Below are 21,094 nucleotides of genomic sequence, written 5' to 3'. Positions count from 1 at the left end.
GGCATACTGGCTTCGTGTGGTTACATATGATCATATTATCTTTCCCTTTGAGTACATTACATTTGCTAGTGGTGGGATTTCGAGTAGCTAATCTCTGTGTACCTAAATTCCCTCATCTATGAAATGAGGGTAATCAGAATCACTACCTCATAGCGTTGTTGTGAGGAATGAATTATAAATGTATCTTAAAACTTTATCTAACATTGGAAGTTTAAGTTGTTACCTATTATAATTCAGTTAAGACGCTAGACCTCCTCTTTCTTAGTTTAGTAGTAGCACTTTGCCCTCCTGACTGCGTTCCTTCTATCCTTCATAATGAAAGTAGTTATTTGGTACCTACTATGTGCTAGGCTCGGGGACACCATGGTAAGCAAAAAGAGACCAAGTCCCTACCTTCATGGATCTTATAGACTAGTGGGAAGACAGGCAGACATGAAATATCCTACAAGATCGTGTGAATGTCCTGTGATACATTCCATGAAGGGTTCAGGAGCTCGCTGAGGGGGGCCAAGGGAGCTTAGAACATGGGGGTGTGGCCCAACCTTGAGGACAGGGTCTTCCTCAAGCATCCATCAGGAGCTGATAAGGGTTAAGTGCTAAAAGGTAAATGGGAAACAGTGTGGCAAAACAGGGAGGCAGGAGTGTTGCAGGCAGGGCGATCTGGGTGATGAGAGCAGAGCCAGTGAGGAGGGAGGAATGTGCTGCAGCAGGAGAGCAAAGGCAGCGGGAGGAGCAGGTTAGGAGCACAGAGCTCTCTGGGCCATACCGGGGATATAGTACACATTGGGTTAAGTCTTTGGAGCAATGGGGAGCCAGAGGGGAAAAATTTAATTTTTATTTATTTATTTTTAAAATTCCAGTATAATTAACATACAATGTTATATTAGTTTCAGGTATACAATATAGTGAGTCAGCAATTCTCTGCCTTAGTGCTTATCATGAGAAGTATACTCTTTTTTTTTTTTTTTTAAAGATTTTATTTATTTATTTGACAGAGAGAGATCACAAGTAGGCAGAGAGGCAAACAGAGAGAGAGGGGAGGAAGCAGGCTCCCCGCTGAGCAGAGAGCCCGATGCGGGACTCGATCCCAGGACCCTGAGATCATGACCTGAGCCGAAGGCAGCGGCTTAACCCACTGAGCCACCCAGGCGCCCCGAGAAGTGTACTCTTAATCCCCTTCCTCTATTTCACCCATCCCCCACCCTACCACTTCTACCTCCCTTCTGGCAACCAACAGTTTGTAGCCAGAGAAAATTTTTAAGGTAGGTTTTATGTGTATATGTGGGGTCTTCTGTCTTTAGTGGTAGTATTCAAATTTCTAAAAGATTACTGTGAATGAATTATTGTGAATTAATACTGTGAATTAATGTGACGAATGGCCTGGTTGGCAGGGGGGGGGTGGTAGTGACTAAGCAATCGAAGGCTATCACAGTCATTTACAACAGAGATGACATCAGCGTGGTGGGCCAGCGCTGGGGGTAGCCAAGGTGGGAAATTTGCATGGATATGAGGGCATTTCACAGATAAAATCCCAAAATATTTAGAGACAGATGAGGTTGGGGTTGGAGCAGAGAGAGCTGGGTGCCGTGGATGACTTAATAAATTCTGATGAGACTGAACATTTTCCCTCCAGTCCTAAGAGGTATAGGGCAGTACAGCCTGTGGGGTCTTTTACAGAGTAACGACAGTCAGCAGACCTGAGACATTTGGGAAAAGTCTGCTTAGGCGTGCTGATTAGCCAAAATAAAAGAGGAAGTTGACCTTCAACCCTTGTCTTTGTTTTGTTCCAGCTGCAGAAATCATTTTCAGTTGCTCTCTGACTGGAGTAAACAACACTCCCTGTCACCTTATCCCTTTGACGGTCGGTTCCACTTCTGTATTTTCACTGGGACTTGATTCTCACTGACAGTAGAAAGTTCAGCACCCAGACCTGCAGCTGTGAAAATACTTGCTCCTCTCCAGAACTATTAGTGCTTGTGGGAAACACGTCACAGTGCCAACCACTCACTGGTCCTGAAGTGACCTTGTTATTTTGGGACATAGTAAAGGAAATGATATTTTAAAAACCCAAGTGGCACTCTCTCCGGGTACTGAAAGGTGTAAGAGATAAAAACAGTCACCATACTTGAAGAGTAGGGGGGTGAATGGGCGCTGGAGGCTCCCCAGACTCTCTCCATGTGTCAGCACAATATATCTGAGCTCGGTGAAACAACCCAGGACCAAAGTGCTCTCTTCAGTTGAATAATTAGACAGCAGCGGTGGTCAATTTAGGGACGCTAACTATCTTCTGTCCCTGCTTTAGAATTTTTATTATGAGGCCAACACCATCCTTAGGCAGATTTCAGAGCAGAGGAGAAAGATTGCTAGATTTTGAACTGCGGTGAGGATAGCCCAGGTTTTATTCCTGTTCGTATAGAGGCACACCCACGGTGCTCATCACTTGGTGGGTACTCAGTGCACGTCGGTTGGATAAAGGATTCACCTGTGCTTTCGTGGGTATTTATATGGTATGGTGAGTTCATAATTTTTTGCCCCACTAGGTAGAGATGGTTGCTTCCAGTCCTCCATATTTATTTCGAACACTATTTCGGGACAAGGGTGTTCTAACGTGAAATAATAAAGAAATCAGCTGACTGGGTGCAGATATGTTATGTTCTCCTGGGAAACGCGTTAGCAATCTAAATGGCACTAGACTGAGGTTGTTGATGTGGGAGGAAGGGAAAGTAAGATAAAACTCAGAGCTTAATTTCCAGACAGGATCGCTACTTACAGAACGAATTCCAAAGGCTTCTTGTGCACCTGACACGAGCGTTGAAGATTTCCTGATGATTTGTGATTTGAAATGACCTGCCACGTGGTCCTGGGGCCTCCTGTCCTTCGAAGCAGTTGTCTGTTCTCCTGGTTTCTGTTCCCTCCTTTCCCACCATCAGCACCCTGGGCAGGGCCCCATTCCTTCTGGTCTGCGCTGTTGGAATCGTCCCTTTACTTCATTCAGTCTGATTTGACTTTTTCGTGTTGCTCCTTACTCTATCACAGGTTCTCAGACTGTGCTTCCCAGACCAGCAGCATTAGCATCACCTGGGAACTTTTTAGAAATGAAAATGCTGGGGCCTCACCCTGGACCTACTCAAAAAGAAACTTCGACGTGGGGACCCACAATTTGGTTTTGACAAGGAGGTCATCTCGAATGTGAGAACCACTGCTGCTGTGGTATGTAAAGCTCAGTTCTGAGCCTGTCACCTCTTTGTTGCTTTTTTTGGTGTCCTTGCCAACAGCCATATAAGCATGTATATCTACGTGCATCTGTTCTAGGCCTTCTCCAACAGCACCAGTTGGTTCCCTAGCCGAGCAGGTACGATGTTCTACATGTAACCCAAATGGACTACTTGCTCTTCGCTCTGTCTCTTCCCAACAACAGTGGTTCTGCTAGCAATGCTCCTTCTCCTCTCTCCTTGTAGAAACCTTCCTCATTCTTTTTTTTTTTTTCTTCAAGCTTTTATTTAAATTCTAGTTAACATACAGTGGTAGGGGGCGCCTGGGTGGCTCAGTGGGTTAAGCCGCTGCCTTCAGCTCAGGTCATGATCTCAGGGTCCTGGGATCGAGTCCCACATCGGGCTCTCTGCTCGGCAGGGAGCCTGCTTCCTCCCCTCTCTCTGCCTGCCTCTCTTCCTGCCTCTCTGCCTACTTGTGATCTCTCTCTGTCAAATAAATAAATAAATAAATCTTTAAAAAAAAAATAGAGTGGTAGTATTAGTTTCAGGTGTACAACAGAATGATTTAACACTTCCAAGCAACACCCAGTGCCCATCACTATAAGTCCCCTCCACGACCAATGCCCCATTTAACCCATCCCCTTGTCCACCATCCCTATAAATATTATCTACTACCTTCTTGCCATGGTCGGTAAGATTTTAGGTAGATCAGATTTAGTAGACATCCCATTTTCCTTTTCCCTCTTCTCAGTGTATCCTCAGTGAATTAATCTTGATTTCATGCCAGGGCCATCCCCATTCAGGGAATGTTTTCAGATGCTGCTTCTCCTCTGCTCCCACAGAGTGTTGTGCCTCCCTTGATACATGTCCCCACCTCCTCTGTAACAGTGTTTGTATGCGTGTGACTACCATCCCAAATAGAATGTGAGAGCTGGGGAAATCTAACCTGTCTTTTACTTGGACTCTGTGTCCTCCCACGGCCAAGCACAAGGCTGGGGATATACTACACAGTGAGTAAGTGTGGCCAATTTAACAATAAAGCAAAGTATTTGCCTGAACATTGAAGTTTGTACAGTGACAGCAGGACAAGGAATGAGTTTTTCCTTTCCAATGTGGTTTTCTCACATTGTGGAGAAAATTAAACCAGAGCCAGGAGACTTAGGCCAGACCAAGCTTCTTGGTGACTTCTTGGTGACGTGGGTAGGGCATTTAATGGTTTTGTTTCCATTTCCATAATATTTTTGGGCAGAGTTACAGTGAGGACCAAATGCAATAGTACATGTTATCAAAATAAGATATTACATTGATTCCTTACATATAAAACAAGGCAACCCGTTTTCTGGCTGCACATAGAACTATTAAGAACGTTAAAGAAAACATTTAAATAGAAAACTTCTTTATTATGGGGGGGTATCTTCCAAGATCAGCCCAAGATTATTTTTAGGGAAATTGAAATCTTATGGTCTGAAATTTGAAGCACGAAAACTCAAACTTTAGTACCATTTCCCTATTCTTGCTTGTTGATGAGAAATCAGCATTACTGCCTATTTTTCAGGCTTTGGAGGGATTTTTCAAGCTTTATATTGACTTGGTGGTTGAAAAAAAAAGAAAAAAAAGTCAACCAAAGGTACATTTTCTAAGCCCTTGTCCGGCCCTACCCATTAGAAAAGTGTGAGCTACTGTTCTATCAAAACTAATTAAACCTTAAATGTATAACCAACTCTCAATTACCAAGGTTAATGGGACTACATGCATACATAATTATATGTTACATTTATACAGCGCTTTTAACTTCTTCAAAGCACATTTCACTGTATTGCATATATAAAACAGATGGATTTTTTTTTGAAATCCACAAATGAGGTAAAACAAGAAATCTTGGAATCAATAATTTCAACTTTCTGTGTTTCCAAAGCTATTAGAACTAGTGAAATTGTCTAACAGGGTTTTTTTCATTGCCCTATTCTCTCCTTGATCCATCTCAACTAGAGGTAAGAAATGACAGAAAGATCTGGAGGAATCTCTAGAGGAGAGGAAGCCAAGGACTCAGGTCATCTGCAAACTAGATCATTAGCTCCAGGGTAATTAAATATAATTGAGTGTATGTGTGATTATATCCAGAAAGTCCAGAAAAGAGATGAAAAGATGTAGGAAATGATGTGTGAGTAGCAGTATTTACGGGGCTCTTGTTATTGTCGTTCACTCAACAAGCATTATTAAGCACTTACTGTATGCCAGGTGCTTTCAACAAAGAGAATGGGTACAGCCATGAACAACCTAGGCAGGGCTGCTGTTGTCATGGAGATTTCCTTCTTGAGTGGTGAAGACAGACAATAAACAGGAACATAAATATACAAACAAGCTAACTTTAGGTAGTTCTAAGCACTGCAAAGCCCATAAACACAGGAATACGGTATCCAGTGTCTTGGGGAGGGGGTGCTATTTTAGATAGGGTAGGCAGGGTAGGCCTGCCTGCTGAGAAGTATATATTTGAGCTGCAGCCTGCCACAAGGAGCCCACCCCGGGTCGGTCTGCCAACCAGAATGATGGGGTGAGTGAACTCACCAAGTGTGCCAGAGGGAGGGAGACCGGGCCCGTCCTAGGTCTCTGCTTATTCATTCTGTGTCCTTTTGTGGATATTACTAAAAGCTCTCCAGGACCCCTGATTCATTGCAACAGGGCTTGCTAATACTGATCACCTTGACAGGGGTGCTCTGAGGAATAATGGGTAAACAATTGTGAGGAGCTATATAAATGCTAAATAATGATCACAGTAATAACCTTTTATTAAAGTCAGCACCGTGATAGGCAGCTCACACTCGGATGCCTTGGCAAATGTGGAAATTGATACAGCTGCTCCCTGTGCACACCAACACTATCCTTTAAAATAGAAAAAATAAATGAGCCGATGATCATGATATTCAAAGTGTTAGTGATCAAATAACTGTCTTGAGAGAAAGCTGGTGTGTGAAGTGTAAAATGGGAGTAGCAAGATAATGGCACATTACAGCCCAGCGCGGGCCCAGGGATGGCTGGCGAATGCGACCGCGAGCTTGCTGGTGCTCGCGCCGTCTGCTACCGGGCGGTCATTCTAACCCCGTCAGGCCTAGGCGCTGCCTCCCCCAAAAGCACTGGCAGACGGAAAGTGGGAAGAGAAAGAGCAGGATCAGCGCGTCTCTGCCAGCAGCCCCATCTGGCTCTCTTGGCCTTGGTAAGCCTTCCCCGGGGTGGGGGTGGGAGGGGACTGAGAAGCCAGCACCAAGGGGCCCTACCTTGGAAGGGCACCAAGGAAGTGAGGCGGGAGGGAAGAGGGGAATGAGAGTGGCCTTTTCCCCTTCTAGAATGAAATATCCCCGTTCTGGGAAAGACTTCTGTTGGCTCGCTACCCTATCCTCCCTCCACGATTAGAGATGGGAACCCATTTCCTAGCGGCTCTTCATCCTTCCCTGCCAAACCTCTCCCCCAAATTTAACATGAATGCCCCCCAAAATGAATTATCTTTGTGTGTGTGTGTGGGGGGGGGGTCCTATCATCTCTTTGATATAAATAGGCATGTGCCTGAACATTCTTTGCTGTCTCGTACCTCACGTGGGACAGTCACACAGTGTGATGCACACAAGCACGTGTACACCTGCACACCCAGACCCTCCCGATCCTTTGTGAGGCCCTGGCTCAGCTGCTGTGCAGGGCCTGCGGGGTGTAGGCCTCAGAATAGAAAAGTTGACATTACTGGTTTTTTTTCTCCAAAAAGCAGGAAGAGAAGACAATTAAAAAACACTTCTTTTAAGGCTGATACTAAATACTTTGTTCTGTATTGAATGAGCACATCCCTTTCCCGCCATGGGACAGGCAGACTGGAGATGACCTTGGAGGTGGTAAGAGCTCCCAGTGCATACTTTCTAGAAATTAGAGAGGTTAAAAAGAATATGGCAGGATAATCCTAGTCTTCAGGAAATTGCAGTTTAAATGGGGTGAGGGAGGTCAAGGGCCTCAAAAAAATCAAATTGCTTTTGACCAAATGGAGAAATTTTTAAATGTTAAAGTACCCTGGCGCATGACATTATGGTATTATGTCAAGTATTTTGGGTTAGCATGCACCACGGGACATAGTAAGTGCTCAGTGAATTTTCTGCTGGTGAGTAAAGCATTTCCATCTACCAGTGTCTCAGGTGGCTCAAAACTGAACTCATCTTATTTAAGTATACCATTTCTTCAAGTGCTCTGTTTCCCAAAATAGTCAGTGGAGGAATGTAGGGACAATGGCCCTCAGGAGATGTGGTCATTCTCACGGTCAAATTAGTCTAGGCAAAGTTGGTTCATGGCTTTCAGATTTTGTTGGGTAAGTTTTGTTTTGTTTTGTTTTTTAAACAATTTCTTTGTGGGGAGTAAAAGGAGAGGGAAAAAAAGGGAATCTCAAACCGGTATCCCACTGAGCATGCAGCTTGACACAGGGCTCTACAGGGGGCTCAAGGCAGGGCTCAACATGAGGTTCCATCCCCAAACTCTGAGTTCATAACTGCAGCCAGAATCAAGAGTCGGATGCTTAACTGACTGAGCCACTCAAGTGCTCCTGTTTGGATAGTGTTTTTTTAATGTCTTGTTGGTAATGGTCTGTCAGTAGGTGGGAGAGAGAAGCATAAGGAAGGAAGATACCTGCTTAGATCCTGGGCTCTTTTTATTTATTGGAGAGAGACAGTGCACAAGCAGAGTGAGGGGCAGAGGGAGAGAGAGACAAGAAGACTGAGCCAGGGCCCTGGTGGGGCTCAATCCCAGGATCCTGGGATCATGACCTTACCTAAAATTGGACGCTTAACCCATTGAGCCACTCAGGTGCCCCTGGATCCTGTGCTCTTAAATTAAGCTAACCTATACGTAATAAAATCCAGTATCAAACCCCAAGCAATGGGCCCCAGTTACTGTCTTGGATCCTTTTTTTCACTTTTCTTTTTTGCTTACCCATTTTGGACTTGATGAGTAATTTTGGCTTTCCCACTTTTCATCTTTGGCACTCCTTCGAAAATGGATTATGTTGATCTTCTGGCTCTTTCTGTTTCTGGGCGCTCAGAAGTTTTGCCCCTATGCAGCCAAATTTTGATCCCAGGATTATTTCCTGGCTTTGGCTTGTCTCGGTGGCATCCGTGCTGGTCTTGACTTCTCCGGATGGGGGCATGCACAAGAGGAAGGATCAAACAAAAACCATGCAAGGAAACAGGAAGAGTACCTGGCCCAGCTTACACTGGGCAGGACACTGAGGGCTTGCTGTTGTGCAGTCTCGGCCTCAAAGTTGTATCGCCTTTTTATTTGTTTTATTTTTTGAAAGTAAACTCTATGCCCAGTGTGGAGCTTAAACTCACCACCTTGAGATCAAAGAGTTGTATGCTCTACCAAGTAAGCCAGCCCAGGCAACCCTTCCTCTCCTTTTTTTAATCCCCTCCTGTTTCTGACTCTTTCTATTTCAATTTTTATTAAATCTCTGCCTTCTAATGGCCATTCTTCTTCTAGTATCCGTTTGTAAGACTTCATTGGGAATGAGGGTGGTCTCCATTATGCAAAACACATTTGATAGCTGGGAGGAATTGCTGAAGCTGTGGTGTCTTTGTAGCACGTAGCAAATGCCATTTAACAGTATTTTTGGCAAACCACTCTGGGTTTCCAGGGAGTCAGATGATGGGTAAGTCAATAAATATCTGTCAAATGAATGAGTGAATACGTACTAGTTGTATAGCATTGTACCAGTTCCTTTAAATAATACAAAGTATGAAACTTCATCCTTGGCTTAAGAATCCATGCACAGAAAGGTTGCTTTGAAATTTCAACAAGGGCCGGACCTGGTTCTTCTGGAATGTAAGACAAGTCCTCTCTCAATGCACAACCAGCCTCATTTGGGCAAAAGGGAATGTGAGCAAAGCCTTGGTTACAGCAGTAACAGACACTTAGGAGCTAATGAGTTGTAGAAGCTGTACACTTCACTGTCCATGGTTTTCTCCATAACATCTTCATAAACAGCAAAATGCATAAAACATAGGTGAATAGGACGATGTGAGCGCCTATAGAACTATAGGCGATACAACTTTGATATCACCCTAGAAGCCTCCACTCTCCTGTCTGATATAATCATCGTTTACTGACTTTTCTTTATAATTTTACCACCTTTAGAAGCTCCCCTAAAAAGTTTGGTTTCACCCAATTTTGAAATAAAAATAGATTAAAAAAGAAAAACAACAACTCCTCGTGTATTCAACATCGGACATGGAAAAGAAAACTAGTGTTTTTTAAAATAAGATATTTTGAGATGTAGGGGTACCTGGGTGGCTCAGTCGGTTAAGTGTCCAAATCGGTTTCAGCTGAGGTCATGATCTCAGCATGATGGGACTGAGCCCCACGTGGGGCTCCACATTCTTTCTCTCTCCCTCTCCCTCTGCCCCTCCTTCCCAGCTTACAAGCATTCTCTGTCTCTCTCTCTCTTAAAAAAAAAATTACTTAACAAAAAATATTTTGAAGTGTACGATTTCTTTTGGCCATCAGGTAATTCATTCTTTAGTGCACTTTTATGTTTGCTGACTGCTAGTCACTCTACTCTTTCATCTTTCAAAGGTATTCTTCCCAAAGCTGCCTTGGATCTCATACACATCTTTTCCTGGACTCAGTGGGAGGATACCGAACTCCTCATAGAATGGTCGTAGCTATCCCATGATCATCACTGTTATTATTCCTAATTTTTACTTGGCTTTCAAAAGTCTCCTAAAGTCTGTACTTTCAAAATGCTATCTACATCTTTAATTATACCTGACAATAAACTCTCACCACAAAATCTGTTTGATCTTGCACTATACCCATCATTATCTTCAAATATCCTATTTAAAGAAAAAAAAATCCCATTTATATCAGGTTCCCAAAGAGTTATAATATTTGGAGTGGTGCTGTTTCTCTAATTGCTGTTTGTAATTCTTGCAAATCAAAGTTGTACAAATGATTGGATGCCAGTTGCATTGTCTACCAGATTGGGATAATGTGATCCTGTGTACTGAACAAATCCACAGAGCAAAAACTGAAATGGAACTTGGGCAACTGGATCTCCAGAGAGAATCAGATGGGATGCTGTAGTGTTAACAGAGTGCTTTGGATCCAGAATAATCTTGCTAATCATGCTTCTTCCAGATTAATCAGCTAATGTTGTTTTCCATGAAGAAGAGGTCTTTATGAGTCCTGGTGAGATAGGATTTGGGAAGGCAGAGAGCAGCAAGGAAAGCTCCTGGGGATGAGATCAGTTGCAGCAAAGGACAGAAGGCAAAAATGAGGAGGCTGTAATGCCTGAGAAGCGATCTGGACCTCAGGTGTGATAAATATAAGCTTATAGCATTGCCACCGCTTTGTGAAACACGATATTTTTGTGATTATTTTCCTTGATCCAGATTTCATGTTTTTATGATGTAATCAATAGTGATATCTGGTCTCATTTTTCTGTGTATTTAGATACAGTGACTAGAGTGCAATGGCGGAATGAATAGTTTCATGAGAAACAAGGTTGGGGAGGGAGGTTGGGTCATATTATGAAAATCCTTAAAATACTTAACTTGGACTTTATCCATAGAAGTCATTTAGTGTTTTGTTTGTTTGTTTGCTTGTTAATTGGGAGCCCCATGAGGAAAACAGTGTTTTTGGTGGTTTGTAGGGCGTTGAAGACTCAAGGCAGTATGATAATACAGTGATAATTCAGGCATTAAAAATAAGGTTGGACAGGGCTGGTCATGGTGGTGAAGGATCAGAAAGGAAGGGGTGGGTGCAGCATTATAACAGGAGAATTTGGCTTCTTTCTCTTGGTCTTCTCAGCCATTTGGGCTTAATACCGTTCAGTCTTCCTGATCTGTTTTCCTTACCATTTAAATTTTCCTTCTTCCCTTGATAATCTCCTTTTTCTTTCTATTGTTCCCCCTCTTTTCTTTCTTTTGCTTGCATTTAAATTTTTTTTTTTTCTTTTACCTTCCTATACAGGATGATAAGTGAGTCAGACAGCTATCAGATGGAAGATATGGGTAAACATCAATCATAAGATTCACTAACTAATTAGAATATGTTGCTACTTAAAAAATTTGTTTTATATCTTTTATCTTTAGTTAGAAAGAAGGAAAGAAAAGATAAGAAGAAAGATACGGGGAAAAAAAGAGTAGAATGAAAAAAGGAGAGAGAGAAATTTTCGTTTACTTATTCATTCAAGAATGCTGTTTCCAGGGACGCCGAGTGGCAGAGTTTGTCAAACGTCTGCCTTGGGCTCAGGTCATGATCCCAGGCTCATGATCCTATGAGCCCTCCTGCATCAGGCTCCCTGCTCAGCCAGGAGCCTGCGTCTCCCTCTCCCTCTGCTGCTCCCCTTTCTTGTGCTCTCCTGCTCTTTCTCTGTCAAATACATAAATAAAATCGTCAAAGAAAAAGCAAAAGAATGCTGTTTCCAGAGAAAGAAAGCCAAAAAGATAGAGAAGATACAACAAAATGACTTATGGTATTGTAATTTTATTATACATTTCCCCTTTGAAGTCAGCTAGTAAAGTAGAGACACCAGGAGGCAGAAGATGAAGGTGTGATTAGTCTTCTTCTGTTCCTTTAGGTCATGTTATTCTTCATATAAAAGAGGTGGAGTTAAATCTACCCCTAGGACTTAGTGACCAGCTCAACGAATAGCATGATCTGGGAATGACTTTTGGGGACTTCTGAGGCAAGGCTGTAAGAAGCCTGGGTCTTTTGAAACATTAACTGTGGTATGCGCTCTTTTGGAATCCAGCCACTACTTTGAGAAAAGCTCAAGTTATCTGAGACCCTCCAGTTGCCGACCCCAAATAAGATGATAGCCGCATCCCTTGCCAGTCATGTAAGTGAACCATCTTGACATCCGGCTCAGTAGAGCTATGGATGGTTGCAGCCCCAGCTGACCTCTGACTGCAGTTACTGGGGGACCCTAAGACAGAACTGCCCAGTCAGTCCCAGTCAATCCACAGAACAGTAACACACGGGAATGAATTACTGTATTAAGCTACTACAGTTTAGTGTGATTTCTTTTTTCTCTCTTTTTTAAAGATTTTATTTATTTATTTATTTATTTATTTATTTATTTATTTATTTGTCAAAGAGAGAGAGAGAGAGAGAGCACAAGCAGAGGGAACAGCAGGCAGAGGGAGAAGCAGGTTCCCCACTGAGCAAGGAGCCCGATCTCAGGACCCTCGGATCATGACCTAAGCTGAAGGCAGACACTTAACTGACTGAGCCACCCAGGCGTCCCTGGTGTGATTTTTTATATAGCAATAGATAATTCCTTCATTCTTATATGAGTCATAAAGAATGCTTTATCAAGTGTTTGAGAGATTCCTAATGTCACCCAGAATGTATGCACATTTTTTGTCTTTCTCCTAAAAATCACTTTATTACTCAATAGCTTTGAAATTGGAATCTGAATTGACCTTGATCAGAAATCTTAGGAAATACTTAAGCAAATATTTTGTTTTTTATCATTTTAATTTATTTTTAAGTAAGCTCCACACCTCTTGGGGAGCCCAACATGGGGCTTAAAATTAGAACCATAAGATCAAGACCTGAGGTGAGATCAAAGTCAGATGTTTAACTGACTGAGACACCCAGGCACCCCAGCAACCCCCACAAATATTTTAAACACCATCATATTTTGAGTACTGGCTCAGGATAAAGTGATACAGATGTGACAAAAATAATTCTCATGTGTAATCAAAAGAGTTTAAGTCCTACCTCTCTGTCATTTATCACTGTGTGATCTAGGGTAAGTTATTTAATGTCTCTAATTCTAGTTTCCAATGATATACTGTATTTGAAAGTATTTAGTAGTGCCTAGCACAGCATATTCAATAAATGTTCATTTCTTTCCATTTCTATGAAAGTCTCATGCTCATAAGTGCAACCATGTCGAAACTTAACCTTATCATACTGCTTCCTAAAACTATTTTTATTGGTTATCAAATATTACCCTTGATAAATATTTCATAAGCTTCCATAATATTACCTTTACTAATGTGATCTACTTTACTTTTCCTGTGGGATAACTTATTTAGTAGATCTGGGGGACTCATTCTGTTACTAGATCCTCACAAAACACTTTTGTGACCACCTTCTTTGTTTTTCAAGGACATGACCCTGTTTCATATCTTGAATGTGGTTCTCTATCCTAGTACAAATGTTAATAAGTTAAGTGCATACCAAATAAGAATTTTAATTCAGTTCATCATATGTTTATGTATTTAAATTTAAGAGTCAAATTGATATAATTGGTAACATTACCCATTTGCTTTGATTTGAGATGCCAAGTGATTGAAAAATTTTTTTAATTTGGAAGTGAATTACCTTGCTTATTTGAATTTATCATTTTTGCATAATTAGGATGAACTAATTTAATTTGCAGTTATCCTTTTAAATGACTTAAATGATGTCTGCTGAAATACTCAAGGCCACATGATTAGTGGAGTCACCCCGAATATTACTGATTCGCGGGGGTAGGAAAGGACAATGGGACTTGTGAAGCCCGGGAATAAAGTTACAAGCTTGATCTTTTCTCCATTAATATATACGTATATATATTTTTCTTCTTGGTTCCCCAGGCCTCACTCTAGGCTGCTCTATGTTTTCCAGAGGGACCACACATTGCAATTTGGTGATGGTCCTCCTTTTCCAACTCTGTTCTGATTCCATGTCATTTGCACTTGATGTTCAGCTCACATCTCGTCTCTTCCCGCAAAGGGAAGGCTGGTTACTCATTTGGTGGGTTATGGTAAGAATCCCCAACAGTGCTTTTTATGGGACTGAGATTCTTCCAGCAAATACTACTTTTTGATGAGACGTTTTAATGAGCCTTTTAAAAATTGGGACACCAGACTATGGCTAGTGAAGCTGGAACCTATAATTTTAGAACAGTGTTTGCAGTCTAGTTTTGCTCCCATTAAAATGGCTGCCCATTAAACTCATTAGTAGAATCCACCATATTGTGTTGCTTAACTTTTTCCATCTTCTTATGGTTTTTCATTTTTTTCTCTCACAGACAGCACTGGGCCTAAATAAATCCTTTACTCTTCTATGCTTTCATTTTGACCCTACTACTGTTGCAGATCAACCAAATTTCTTCCTTATGGCAATCTCCACACCACCAATCTCCAACAACCTTGTTAACCAGGTTTTCAAATACACCCTCAAGACTTAGTCAACAAAGGTGGACTCCCCACCTGCCCCCATATGGGACATTTTCAGGAAGTAGGAGCTCTGTCTTATTCTTTTCAAAGAGCTTTCAGACCAAAAAATGAAACAAAGTAAATAACTTGTTACCAACCTTAGAATCTCATTTGAAACTATTTTCTACAGCTCAAAATGTGGCATAAGGCAGATCTTTACTTAAGAAGAGGCTTATTATTTAAGTCGTCTTGAAGACCCTGAGACTGCCTGTATGAGTACTGCTGTGGGAGGATGTGAAGCACAGTCTTGGTCACTCCAGTATCTAATTTAAGTGCAGAAAGTGAGATCATCTCCCAAAGCATAGGAATTGATTTTACCTCAAGCCCCTTCTTGGTATTAAACTCCTACAATCACAGACTATAGAAAAGGAAGAAATTTGGTGTTCATGCTGTCTGATTTTACAAACCAGGAAACTGAGACTCAGAGGTGCGAGCTCATTAAGCTCATCTGGTTATTTAGTTGGTTTCTTGGATGAGGATTGTTTCAGAAAGGAGGCAGAAAAGTAGAAGTATTCAAAAACTATTTAGGAACTGTAACATCAGCACTGACTGGTGGGGGGTGGCACGGTGCTGAGAGACTGAGTACCCACAGAGGAGGGGCATGGTGCTGAGAGACCGAGTACCTCACAGGGGAGAGGCGCGGTGCTGAGAGATTGAGTACCCATGGGGGGGTGGTGCAGTGCTGAGAGACTGAGTACCACAGGCATGGGGCATGGGGCTGAGAGACTGAGTACCCACAGGGGAGGGGCCTGGTGCTGAGAGACTGAGTACCCACAGGCATGGGGCATGGGGTTGAGAGACTGAGTACCCACAGGGGAGATTCAAAGATGGTACAGTCTTTAGCTTTAGGACCTGTGCAAACGAGAGGCATTCATTTTGAAGGAGGAGACAGGAAAAATGTATCTGCAGAAAAAGATGATGAGTTCAATCTGGGAGTTTTGAGTGCCTTTGCAAACTCCAAGATAATGCATTACAACTGAATATACACAGAGGCGCAAACCATGAGACTCTTGAATTAGGAAAGTTTCATAAAGCGTATTTCTAAGAGGACGTGAGCATTATCCACAGACAATGTGAGGCCAAAGAAGACAAAGATGGAAAAGCATCTGTTAGGTTTAGCTATAAGGCAATTATTGGTGACCTTGGCATGTGATGGTTCAGTTGAGTAGTGTGACCAGAAGCCAGACTGAGGTGGGTTGGAAAGTGAGTGGGAGGTGGGAAGTCGAAAAACAAATATGAGGAACTATGAAGTTTAGGACAGTTGAGGGAAGAGAAGTAGGGCAGGCCCCACCGACGAAGATGTAGAGGGAGGTTTATCTGACATGAGACAGAGCTGGACACGTTTCAGTACCGGTGGTAAGAGGCCAGTTTTTCTACGGAAGTAATTTTTCTCTTCTCTAGCTCCTGCCCTCTGTCTAAAGTTCTGTGTAGTTCCTGGAAATCTCAGAGCAGATCTTTTAGAGAGCATCAGAAAGATCTCTTGCTAATCCATTATCAACTCACTCTTAACAACCAGCTTTTGTTATCAACTCAGTAAGCCTGTATTCCCCTCTGACTACTTTCCAGATGCTCACGCTCACATTAGATAAAAACATCTCTCAGATTTGTTAATGGGGGTAAAGAGAGCAGAACTAATCTTCCCACATCTCAAATTAGCCTATATTAAGGAGTTCAAATTGAGAAATTAACATTTTAGAGCCATTTTTAAAGATTTGAAGAAATCATAGTTTATGATTAATATTAATCACAGTTTCTGACTCTTTTTACAATTACTTCACTACTTTTTATTGATTGCCTACTATACAGCAGATCTTTGACATGAAACACCTAAACATGACCTGAATATCTTGATTACTGAATATTTTATATTTTGAAGAGAAAGTTCTGGGATTTATGGTGATGTTCTCTGCTATGTCAAGACAGTGTTCTTTAAGGTACAGCTGAAACTCTTCTGACACCTTACATCCAGATTCCTTTTCTATCACTGAAGTAAATCCCTGTCATGTGATTATGCTCAGTAGGAAAAAGGGCGCTGCTTCTCATTGTGCAAGTTGAGGAGGCCAGATGGCTTCTTTGGATGAAATGGGTAACTGAGGTGTAGACAACAGACCCAGTTAGTCAGTGAGCTTTCTCACCAGGGGTTACATCGAGGGAGTGGTAGGGAACCCCAGGGACACTGCTGATGGCAGCAGTGCTGAATGTCCCCCCCCAGAGGTGGGGTGCATGGTGACAGCCCAGCCCGGCTGCCTGCTCCTGGCTACAACTGCCTGGCCTCCCTGCGTTCCCACCTCTGCTCTGAGCCTGCTTCCAGTTGATTCATTGAGCTCCCTGAGACCCGCCTAAGAAATTTCTCTTCTGCTTAGGTTAGCCGGAGGCAGTTTCTATTGTTTGCCATCAAGAACCCTGACTGATTCAGAGGGTCACAGTGGAATAATATAGCAACGAACCCAGACATTTATATTCAGCTTACGTTTGTGGCCTGCGAGCATTGTGCTGAATGCTCTAAATAAATGATGTCACCAAATCCTCAAAACAACAGGGTGAGACATGTGGGCCTGTTCTCTCAAGTATCATCTGAAGGCCCTCCTCTTTCATGAGGCTTTTCTGACCTCTTCTCCCTCTTGTAAGTCGCCTTGATTCCTCCGTTCTGTCCACTCTATGTCCCATAAAGAGGAGAGAAGGTGTAGGTATATGTGTTTGTGTTTTTGTTACAATGTACACTTATATCTATACCTCTCCCCCCCTTTATATATATACACACACATACACATATCTCACATATATAAAGTATATTGATAATATTTCAATATACAATATACTATATATATTTTATTTCCTTACCACTTATTAAGCTCTTACTATGTGTAGTTGTGCTCCGCAGTTCACTTGCATTATCCTATGCTGTTCCCACCAGAACCCTATGTGTTGGATTTATTTATCCATTTTACAAAAGAGGAAATGGAAGGTTAAAATATTTTTAAGATGTTACCCTTTTCAAGAGTTGTAGAGTGTTGAGATTTGAACATATTCCATTTTGGTTTTTTGACTTCCGACACCTCTGCTCTTAATACTCTGTAAATTACCTTATTCTCATCATGCTCCTCTGAGTGATGCTTCCCTCCCATCCTGGCTAAGACGGAGTCTGCATTTTCCTTCCCCCGCCCCCCTCACTCTTCCAGGAGGAAAGGCAAATTCTCTGTTCCTTCTGATACTTCATCCACGCCTCCGTCCATGACAGACACCTCGAATCAATGATTATACTCTGCCCCATGAACCATCTCAAAGACCTCTCTCCCCCTGTTCAACAGGAAGTCCCTCCCACTTGGTTAGAGATGAATCTCGTTTGCTATTCCTGAACCAGAACAATGCTTCTCCCATAAATAAACATGCTTAGCAAATTATTGTTGGAGTATTGCTTTTTTCTTTATCTCACAGATGAAGAAATCATAATTAGAGAATTAAATAATAAGCCATTCACCTGGGGCTATTTGTGTCCATCTCATTGGGTTTTTGTGAGGATTAATTGGATTAACGCACATAAAACTCTTCAAATCGCATCGTGGCACAAGGTAAATTAGGTATTAGGACTACTGTTCAAAAGCCCACAAGGTTGTATCCGGGAGAGTTAAATCCATAGAGATAGAAAAACTGATGGTGGTTGCCAGGGACTGGGGAAGGAGGTATGGGGTGTGACTGCTTTAATGGGAATACGATTTCCTTTCGGGATGATGAAAATGTTGGGCACTAGATAGATGTTGTACCACATTGTGACATACTAAATGTCCCTAAGAGGTACACTTCAAAATGATTAATGTTATGGTTTATGAATTGACTCAAAAAAACAAAAAACAAAAAAACAAGTCACAGAGGTTGTAATGGCTGCCAGGACCAGGAAGACCCAGAGAGTGAGTGCTCACCTCACCCTAGTCCCCGCCCAGGTAATATAGCCAGAATGTGGACTTTAGTTCTCTAAATAAAGCATTCTTTCCACGTCAGTATGTTGCTTTAGAAATCAGGGAAATTTATCCTTGCTGCTAGGTAGTTGTGATCTATGTGCTGATAACTGTAGATGCAGGAAGAATGTTCCTACCTCAGGCAGGAAAACCAATGAAATTTTAAAGTCATTTATAAGTTTACCAAGCAGTTTTGGAGAACAATGGATTGCAGGTAATTGGAACTTACTGTGCCTGAGTGACCCGTGTACTGTGCATAGTAAATATGACAAGGGGAGGGGTGGGCCCGGAGGGAACTCTTGAAAGTTCACAGTCTGAAACGTCTCTACCTGCGCTTGGGGGTCTGTCTTTACGGACTGCAAAGGAAACTCAAAGACTAAGGAATTGTATCTATAGAAAGCCAAGTGACATCATTCTTCTCCCTGGTCTGTAGTCAGCTCTACTGAGTGTGCTGAGGCATTAATGGGGCTGGTGATGGCCGCTTAGTCTTGTGTAAATAGACCTTAGGGTACAGTCATGACTTTGCCATTAAGCATGAAGCGACTGGGAGAGTCCTCGTGAAAACAAATAAAATCTCAGATCTTGCGTTGCTAATCTTTGCTTTATTTATAATTGTGTAGATGTCTTGTCGCAACAGCCCATTTCATAAACACAGCCACTTTATTGCTCCTTAATAAACAGGAAGATATTAACAAACAGCCACCTCTCATTTTAAGGCAACTTGACATATAGAACTTGACTAAAAATTAAGAGGCAAATGCATGTTTTAATTTATTACATGTTGTTCTTGTATTTGTTTAAAAGGGATGTTGAGGTGGCCTTGATCTGATTTCTGGTTCAAGTGGGAAGCTTGTCATCTACCTCCTTATAGTCCTGGTCCCTGATACACCTGTGGAACAGAGGGTTATTTCTATTGCTTATAAAACCTTAATGACACCTTGAAAAACTTTTTAGATATTTTTCTCTTTCTTCCAGCATAAATTATGAACCTTCTCCCTCTGCCACCAGAGTTATAGAGATAACATTCTCATGAGAAGATGGTTACCATCAGAGCTACCTGCAGCATAAGTGATAAGGACCATTCTGAAGTTTGGAGACTGGGTACCAGGAGAACAGAGGAGAAAGGATGTTGAACTCTGTTGGCCAGACTAGGGGTGGGGGTGTGGTATGGGGTGAGATTTGTAGAGGGTTAATTAAAGAGATGGCCTTTAAACTGGACCTTGAAGAATTTCCTTGGATGGGAAGGAAGCAGGAGGGGGTGTGTGTGTGTGTGTGTGTTGGGGACAGGGAAGAAAGTTTCCAGAGCAATGGAAGAACCCAGAACTCTTCGTGTTTGTATTCAGAAAGAGAAAGATATCTGCATGGTCGGAATGTGGGAACGAGCTGGAGGGGTAGGTCCAGGAAACAGTTAGCTGAACACATCTTGCTACCCTAGTTTATCAGTGAGGAAGAACAAGGATGTGGAAACTTTCGTTGGCCCATGTTAACTTCACCAAGATGAGAAGGCAGAGAGTCATGGCAAAAGGACGCAAAGGGGGAAAAAGACCAAGAAAGACAAAACTTTCTCCCTAGGAGTACAGTTGATTATCACGATTTTAGATGGCAGATGTCAGAAAATAGACTACTGAGGGCCTGTCTTAGCAAAGGTGATACCAGAGAAGGTGCTTTAATGATCTGTGCAGACATGTCAGTGTGGGTGAAGTGGCTCAGAGTCTAGTGGCCGCCATTTGTAATCCCGCAGAGTATCACTCTTTCTTCAGCTTTCGTTTTCAGTGTTTTTATTTGCAGATTTCTTTGGGGGATTAATTTTTATCATATCATTATCTATACTCATTTTAGATGAATAACATTTGTGTTTAAATATTTTCTCTACTCTTAAGGCTGATTTCATTGGTCTGAGGTTCATTTTTTCTCCTTGAGGACTATAATTCCATTTTTTGCCAGGAGAAAGTGGGAAAATTCTGCTTTATCACGAGTTTTAAGTAATTTGAATATTCCATACATCAGTTACAGTTATATTTGCCAGAGTTTCACAATTGAAGTATATTATCTATGCCAAGTATTTGCCATCTGCCAATCCCAGTGAGCTTTTCACCTGTCTCCATTCAGCTCTGTGCTTACCACCGGCTGGGCTTCCTTGCTGGCTGATATCCAAGGCACCAGTTCGCCCTGTCTCAGGGCTCGGGCAATCACCCCTTCCCTTTCTCCCTGTAGGCCTCAGGGTGCTCTCTTTTGTTGGAAGCTCCCGTCCGCCATCTTCAGTTTCTAGTCCCACCTATGTCTTTGTTAACCCCTCAGTTGCTCTCTGGACATTTCCTGTTTCCTGCAGGACCCGACTGGTGCATGATGTAGATATGGTCACGGAAAGCGCACTGAAGATATATCTGTGATGCTTTCATGAGTTTATTAAATAACTTGCATTCAGTGGAGTACAATAAGGAAACAGCTTTTTCCCCCTTTATATCAAAATGTAACATAAAACATTTTAAAGATGTACCAACAACTAACAATGTTCTTTAGGGTTTTTTCTTCCTCACCTCTTGAAAACAGCTCAGGCAGAGTCACATTTGGTTATTATTGAAGTTATATTTTGGGGTATTAGAAAACCTAGTTCAACGTAAAACAAACACACAAAACCCCAGACCTTCCATCCTATGCACACAATTAAAAAACTTCCCTCAAGGTCTCTACC

At 42.1% G+C, this 21,094-nt stretch overlaps 1 long non-coding RNA gene across 5 annotated transcripts in view; it reads left to right on the top strand.

Moving 5' to 3' along the window:
- LOC101692157 overlaps positions 1-21,094 on the top strand; it is a 159,674-nt gene that overhangs the window by 122,599 nt on the left and 15,981 nt on the right. For all 5 annotated transcript variants that reach the window (XR_006608212.1, XR_006608211.1, XR_006608213.1 and 2 more), the window contains one exon: positions 3,037-3,210. This is a non-coding gene — a long non-coding RNA (uncharacterized LOC101692157). The remainder of the gene's footprint in view (positions 1-3,036; positions 3,211-21,094) is intronic.

The sequence above is a fragment of the Mustela putorius genome, unplaced genomic scaffold (genome assembly GCF_011764305.1).
Source record: "Mustela putorius furo isolate JIRA1106 unplaced genomic scaffold, ASM1176430v1.1 tig00000854_pilon_pilon_pilon, whole genome shotgun sequence".
Lineage (NCBI taxonomy): Eukaryota > Metazoa > Chordata > Mammalia > Carnivora > Mustelidae > Mustela > Mustela putorius.
This window is presented reverse-complemented; position numbering and strand designations above follow the sequence as displayed.